Source organism: Nyctibius grandis, chromosome 4 (assembly GCF_013368605.1).
Source record: "Nyctibius grandis isolate bNycGra1 chromosome 4, bNycGra1.pri, whole genome shotgun sequence".
In the NCBI taxonomy this organism is placed as follows: Eukaryota; Metazoa; Chordata; class Aves; order Nyctibiiformes; family Nyctibiidae; genus Nyctibius; species Nyctibius grandis.
The window spans coordinates 29,254,770-29,262,352 of NC_090661.1; the positions used below are offsets into that span (position 1 = coordinate 29,254,770).

Sequence of the window (7,583 nt, forward strand, 5' to 3'; positions counted from 1 at the left end):
GGCCATGCCCGAGGTACGAGCCGGATACGAGTGTCCCGCAGCCCCCGCGACGGCTACACGGACCCGGGCCCGCTCCCCGCGCCTCGGGTGCCGGCCTGCGCGGCAAGGTCCGCCCCGTAGCTCGAGGGGCTGCCGGAACGGGTCCCCCGCGGCCCCTCCGCCCCCTCCCCTCCTGGGACGGGCGGATCGCCGGGCCGGAGTACCTCACCCCGCGGGCGCCCGCTCCCCGGTGGTGTGGGGCAGCCATTGCCGCCGCCTGCCCCCGTTCGCGAGCGGCTCCTTTAAATTCTTGTGGAGGTCACCGGAGGATTCGCCCCAGGCCAGCCCCGCTCGCGCGGCTTGAGCCAATCCTTTTCCAGGCGTGTGCTCTCCCCGGGGCCAATCAGAGAGGGAAACCTTGGAGGTGGGAGGCCATCCTCACTGATGGACGGGCGCCGATGGCAAATCACCGCCAAAACTGGACGGCTGATGCGTAGGAGCGGCACCCAATAGGCTTGCGGCCGAGTGGGCGGGCCCGGCGCTGCGAGCCCCCCGGCGGGTGGCTGAGGTAAGGAGGGGAAGATGGCGGAGTGAGAGGAAGAGGCGGAGAGGCCGGGGCCGGCCGCGACTCCGCGGCCTCGGCCGCGCTCAGGTGAGTGCAGGGGGGAACAACAGCATCCGGCGCCGGACCGCATCTAGCCCGGTACCTGTGCCCCGCTCCCTGATTGGGCTGGGCCCGAGCGTCCGCGCACCCGCCTCCCTGTCCTGCTCCGTGATTGGGCTGGGCCCGGGCATGTTCGCGCCCGCCGCTTCCTGAGGCGCGCTCCGCCCGCCCCGCGGCCCCGGACTGGATCGGGTCGGGCCGGCGAGCGCGACCGGGCGGCTCCCTGCCCGCCTCACCCGGCAGCGCGGCCTCCACGCTGGGGTGGCCCCGAGCATGGCGGGAGGGGGTCCGTGTGGTGACGGCCGGCTCCCCCCCGGGGGCACCTGCCCGGGCGCAGGTGGGAACTGGGACGGTTCGACCCGACCGCCGCCCTGAAAAGTCTGAGTAACTTCGGAGCTGGGGGCGGGGGCGTGCGGCGGCTCTGGGGGGGACCGGGCGGGCAGCGGTGCCGGGCTGCAGCCGATGGCTGAGGGGGAGAGCCTGTTCCCTGCCCAGCAATGCCCTGCAGCCGCGTCAGGAGCAGCCGAGAACACGCGTTCGGTGAACGGCTGCAGCTGGCAGCGTACGTGGAGAAGGGAACCCAAAATCTATCACCCGAAATTAGTCTTTTCATCTCCGGCTACAGAAATAGCACCGATTATAGTTACTCTTCTGTTGCCGTTGTTATTCATGGAATCCGTGTGCCAGATGGATTTTGCTAATCTGCACAGTTACCTCCTTTTCTGACGTCTTTATGTCGTGCTGACACAGGAGTGCACAAAGGGGATGGGTGGCTTCCAAGTCATTTGATAAAACCAGAACATAGGAGTAATCTACAGTGCAGAATAAGTTTTATGGAGAGTGGAGAGATTATATTGATAGTGGAATTGATTGTAGTCCTATGAACTCATGTGATTGTTGATAATAAGGTGAAAAGGACTTTACACATGATGAAACATGCGAAACCGTTACTAAAAACACTCTTTCTTCTTTCCACGTTAATAACATCTGGGTCAGGTACACCCTGAATTTTTCAAAATCATTGGAGGTATTTTGTACTATAGAATGGTACTTTGTTTAAATTAAAAAAAAACGGGGGGGGAGGGGTGGGCACTTCCTACTGAAAGCAAAAGGATTACTGTCACTAGCATGAGATTCCTTATGTTCTATATTTGATAACAATTCTTTAAATCTCAGGTTTGTCATAGAATTCGAAGTCACTGCATTTTCAATGTGCATGTCAGGTAAAAGTAAAAAACTGAAGTGGTTAAATGAGAAGCACAGCTTTAGATCTTGTGGAGACATGGCGTGTTATCTTAGGTGATCTAATAATGAAGTAGTTGTTTTTAACTGTTGAAATAACTCAAAAGAAATATAAGTGTGTTTGTCACAACTAGTTCTGAAAGCAATACCTGCTTATGAGAAAAATTTCCTAAGGAACATTTTACCAATTTCATGTGCAATATTATTTTTGTAGTAACAGTAATAGCAGCTTATGAGCAAGGTAACATTAAGGCACAGTATGCTGCTACTGATGAATATTCTCCTTATACATGTCTATGTATGAAATGTTAATTCTGCTCATCTCCTGGAGCATTTGTGTGTGCGTGTGAGAGAGAGAAAGGTAGTATTTTGGAAAGACAGCTCTGATGGATCTGAGTTTTTGCTGACCAATCTAATTAAGAACTAAGGGTACCTTAAAACAGAGTGTGAGAGGTGGGGATGCCAGCTTGGTAGCATAGTTGTACACTATTCATTTTAGTATAGTTTCCAATTCAGTGTGCTGATATGTCAGAACACTGACTTTTTTTTCCCATTGGTCTATTGGTAATAGGGCATATTGATCTATATGAGAAGACAAATACTACGATTTTGCTGGTAAATTGATTTACGAGATGTTTTCTTCATCTCTTTTTGGCTTTGAAATTGACGAAGTTGCCCGTATCCAAGAAATTATCTATCTCAATGTGAGATTTAAAAGTTCATGGAAAACTAACCTTTAGTTGCAGTAGAGCAAAAAAAATATGAATAGGCAATAGGTCAAAACTTAATAAAATAATATTTTCAGAATTTTTAACAGAAAAGGATTAATATTTATATTGTTGAGTTTTCACAAATAGTTTCTTGTTCAGTTCAATTGATGTATGTTCAGTAAGTAAGTATGAAACAAGAAAAATAGTCTTTTTTCTTCTTCTTCATGATTTCCACTAGATTTTAACTGTAGAGTTGATACTGTCACCATCAGTTTCAGTGCCTGCTAATTGTCAATAGCCTTGATTTATATCCAGTTACGTTCGCAAGTTCTGTTGGTACTACTGTGAACACTGCTCCCACATAATCTAATGAAAGACGATAGAAAGTGTGTCAAGCAGAGCAGTTAAAAACTGGAGCATCCGAAGTCGGTGAACTTTTTAAAATTTAAAAAAATCAGTTAAAGCAAACTGATTTCAGCATTGGATGAAACATTCCTTTGTATGAGTTGCTTTAAGTGTCACCTGCTGCTTTTTTATAATACAACTTATTTTAGTATTTAGTTTAGTTTATTTGTAGTTTTAGAATAAGTGAAAGAAAACCCAGCTTTTCTAAGATTGGGATTGGGAATTGTTTCCATTATGCTAAGTAAGTTTGAGTTTGAGAGAGTTCCTGATAACTGTTCCTTATCAAATTAACTGTTTTGTGAATCATTTGCTGTTGGTTCCTCAATCTCTCAAAGTCACATAGTACCTGGCAGGTTCTTGAGGGAGGACTTGACTAGGAAGGATCGGAATTGACAACGTGAGAATGGAATAGCTAACCTGAAATACAGGGCTAGGGATCTGCTGACCGCAGTTTTTCTGAAGGTGCAGGTCCCTGGTGCTTGCAGAAATGCTGTCTTGTGCAGGAGAGTGGAAGCTAGTAATACTTTGGTGAGGATACTGGCAGTTTTTATTTAATAATGTAAGTTCTGTGTGATGAGATAGTTCTGCTTATAGCAATCCATTATTCTCCCAGTTAGGTTGTCAGCTCTGCATCCTTGAGAACAGTCATTATGCTTCCTTGCCACAGTGGTTTGTTATTAACATGAAAGAGTTTCTTGCCTTGCTGGAGACTGGAATTGTGTCCGTCTTGGTTCCTGTGACACTGTTGTGTGTCTGTTGGTGATATCTTACCATAACAAGGTTGTTTATCTTCAAAATATGCACAATTAAAAAGTCATTTTGGTAGTGGTGTATAATTAATGCTCCAGGTATAGTCAGTCAAGCAGGGGCTGAAGGCTGTTCTCAGTAAAGTAGAAACCAACAAATTCCAGGAAAAAGGGGAATTCAGTCCTGTGTAAACTACATTCTGTGGAATGAATGACACACATGATTTTACTCCAGGAAACAGAATGGTTTCTGAACAAAAGCCTTTCAGGCATGTTTTGAGTATATACTTCTCCTCCCCAGCCTGTTCTTAGTTAAAGTTTGCCTGTCCTGGGTCTTCCATACTTGGGCCTAATTCATTTCACCATCCTTTCCCTTAAACTAAAGGAAGGGGGTGGTTATGATCATTTGAAAAGTAACATCAGCACATTTTATGTAGAATGTCTAAAAATGTTAACTAGTTCCTGGAAGGTACAGCTAATCTTTTGTGTCTTGTGCAGATAATCATGTATGATATGAATAGGTTCCTAGATGCAAATTTAATTTCATTTGTTCATCTCTTTCTCTCTAGGCTCACTGAAGATAATGTGGATTGATCAAAAATAATGGTGAGTAAAGCCATAAGGTTATTTAGGTACTAAATATCAGGTATTAAACTTGTCAGGTTTGTCAGTTGCTTTAGGTTTTTTTCTTTCTTTTTTTTTGGTTTCTTTTTCTTTTTTCTGTCCAAAGAAATCAGTCATTGAGATTTTAATTTTTCATAGGACACTTTCAGAGAACTGGAATGTTGCCACAGTGTCAGCTTTCAGCTTGGGCTTCGCTTGAAAGAAACTTTGATTTACCTATATATTCTAACAAGAATAAATGCTTTTAAAGTTATAAAATTCCTGTCATATGATGTCATTTTGCTCTACTAAGAGATACTGATTGTGTAATTGTATTAACTTGGAGTAGTTATCTTAAAAGTAGTGTTTGTTAAACAGTAGGATTGGAAGAAAGATAACATAACCAAATGTCAATTATCAAATAGAAAAAAGTACATTCAAAATTTCTAAGAATGACTGCCAGCTTCTGGAGTTTTTATTTTTTTTTTTTTTTTTTTTTTTTTCCCCCCAGTGAATGAAATAAAGATATTCTGGTAGTTAAGGTGTGTAAGAGTCCTATATTCTGTTCTCAGCTCTGCCACAAACCTTTGGTATGTTTTCTTGCAGCTCTCCAGGTCTGTTTTTCCCCATCTTCATAACAAGAATGAGACTTTCCCAACAGTATGAGCATGGATGGTCAAGCTCATGATCAGCCTAAATATTTGAGTGCCTCAGAGAGAAAGTGATGGTGATGTGTGCTGTATTTCCATTTTCGTGATCTACTCTCTACTTCTAACATAGAAGTTGAAAATTGTCACTGGAAGATTATTTCTGAACTTGATCAACTAAAGGGTTAAGGTAATTAGAATAAGATGAGAAATACAGGCAGAGAAAAGAGAGGAAGGAGTTAGAGAAGATGGTGTATCCTCATGTTCTTGTATGTGAGAAAGAGAAACCAACGAAAAAAATTTCTCTTTCACATCTCTCATTGTAGTACAGGAGAATGATAATAAATGTTTCTGGCACTAGCTATGCAGAAGTGCACCCACGTTACCTTCCAGTCCAGGCTGGTATTGAACTTAAAGCAAAAAAAATCATGTCTTAACACAGCTGCTGTGACTAGGTGATACCAGGTAAGTGTTACTGATGAAGGGCCAGGAGATCGGTGACAAGATGGATTATTGAAGTATATCTACACTGTGGATAAGTGGGGAGAAATGAGTGAAAGTAAATACCTGATCTGTGTGATCTTCAACTGTCCTAAGTGCTTTTTTCCTCTACAGCACTGACAGTTGCGTAGTTAATTAGGTAATAGTTTATGGTGTCTCTTTAAATTGTGACCTGCTGTAGCAGAATATACTCTTTCTGTGTGCAGTGTGTATTCTGGTGCTACCTCAACTTGTCATGCTATATGTTGGAGCCACAGTTAAGAAGCCCCATAGCTAATTAACGCTGGTATATTTTTTGATGCATTGCTTCTGAGTAAGCATATAGTTCAGCATTTCTGTAGTATTTCCTTAGCTACCTTATGGACATCTACAGTTAGATATAAAATCTTGCAGAGCAAGGGATTATTGCAGTTTGTGAAGCCAGCTAATTTTGTCCATTAGAGTCAGGTTTTTAAAGTAGTGAACCAGTGCACATTTTAATGTTGAATGTATTTTATTCTGATTCCTAAACTACCTCTCCTACTTTCTATTTTGGGATTCCAGATCCTCTCCTGACATTCAAGAAGAAGATGGTCCTGTTGCTTGCTCATAGGCTGCAAGATGTGGATGTTTCTCTTCTAGCAAGCAAAAACCTGTCCTTCACTTCCACGGAGCTGAACGAACAAAGATCTCTCCACGTCCTGTTTCAACCGTCTCACCCAACATTTGATTCACCAGATGACTTCTTCCACAGAAGTGCCCCACCGTTTTATCAAAACTCACAAGCAGAGTAACAGAAATCAGCATTTGTTTCCATGAAGAAATGTCTTCTGTGCCAGCTCTTCATCCAGCTTTCTGTGTTCTGTTTTAACATGAGAAATACCTTGTAATGAGATGCAGGTGGAAGCTGGCATTCTTCATTGATATCTCCTTCTTCATTTAGGAAGGTTAAGTACTTCACTGTGTCATATTGGAATTCCTAGCAGATAAAGCATCTGCATGCATTGCTATGTCAAACTGTCTTGACATGTGTGAAAAGTTGCAGCAGGAAAACCAGAACGTATTTTCTGCTTTGAGATGAGGAAGAAACTTACCAAACAACTGGGGACATCCCATACAGGTATTTTCTAGTCCAGGACCCAGGCGTGACTTTGTAGATAGATGTTTTGATGTCAACTCACATAAAGCAGCTAATGCACAGTAACAAATGCAGAATCACCTTGTCTGTAGTGTGTAAATGCATCGTCCCAGTCTGTGATCAAAATGTATATTTGCACGTGTAAACCTGTGTAAGTGCTGGATATGAAGAGTTTTCACCAGAAGAAGAAATTACTCTGCACCATTTCATTTTTAGCAAAGAAAAATTAAGCTTTAAAGGCCTCTGGGGTAACAGGATAATAATTTGGTTTACGTTAAATCATTCCCTCCCTCTGGCTTTTTATGAATCCTTAGCAGCAAAAGGAACAAAAACATTCTGTGGTAGAAGAGATGGGGCAGAACTTCTTTCTTTATTAAAGAAATTAACTTCTGGTGGGATCAAAGAGGCCAGAGGTGTAAAGTTGCAGTTCATCCACTCAGCTTCCTTGGTACAGTTTCAGATTCTCATACTGCTGATGGAATCGGCTTTTTGATTCTTCTGTGACTGGAAACTGAGATGACCTGTATGTTTCCATCATTTAGGTAGAAATAGGCCCAAAAGAATGGACTGTTAGCCACGTAAGAGGGGTGAGATGAGAGAGAGCAGAAATACTTAAGACAGGCCTTTTTCTGGTTCCTCTTACTCCTTCCCAAACTAAGGCGCAATCTGTTGTTCTTATGTTTACACAAGATTCTTCGTCTCCTTCATTTGTGATTACATAGGATGTTTTCTGTCATTCTGAGATGGGAGCGTATATTATGTACATGCTCCCTACTACGGTATTGTATGTGGCAAGTAAGATTTCTTGGCAAAAAAACCCAGAACTGGGATGTGTATTCTATTCCACTTCAAATCTGGAGCTCTTCTTAGTGCACCTTATTCCAAGCTTGTGATTTAGCAAATGTGACTTACTAGCTTAAAATAATATTTTCAAATCTGGATCAAATAAAGGTATATAGGTTCTGTTAA

General features: G+C 42.9%; 1 long non-coding RNA gene across 1 annotated transcript; it reads left to right on the forward strand.

Moving 5' to 3' along the window:
* The first annotated feature begins 530 nt into the window (after positions 1-530).
* Positions 531-7,583, forward strand: LOC137662199 (uncharacterized). The gene is made up of 4 exons (XR_011047974.1): positions 531-631; positions 4,316-4,352; positions 4,956-5,186; positions 6,041-7,583. It is a non-coding gene; the product is annotated as an uncharacterized lncRNA (long non-coding RNA).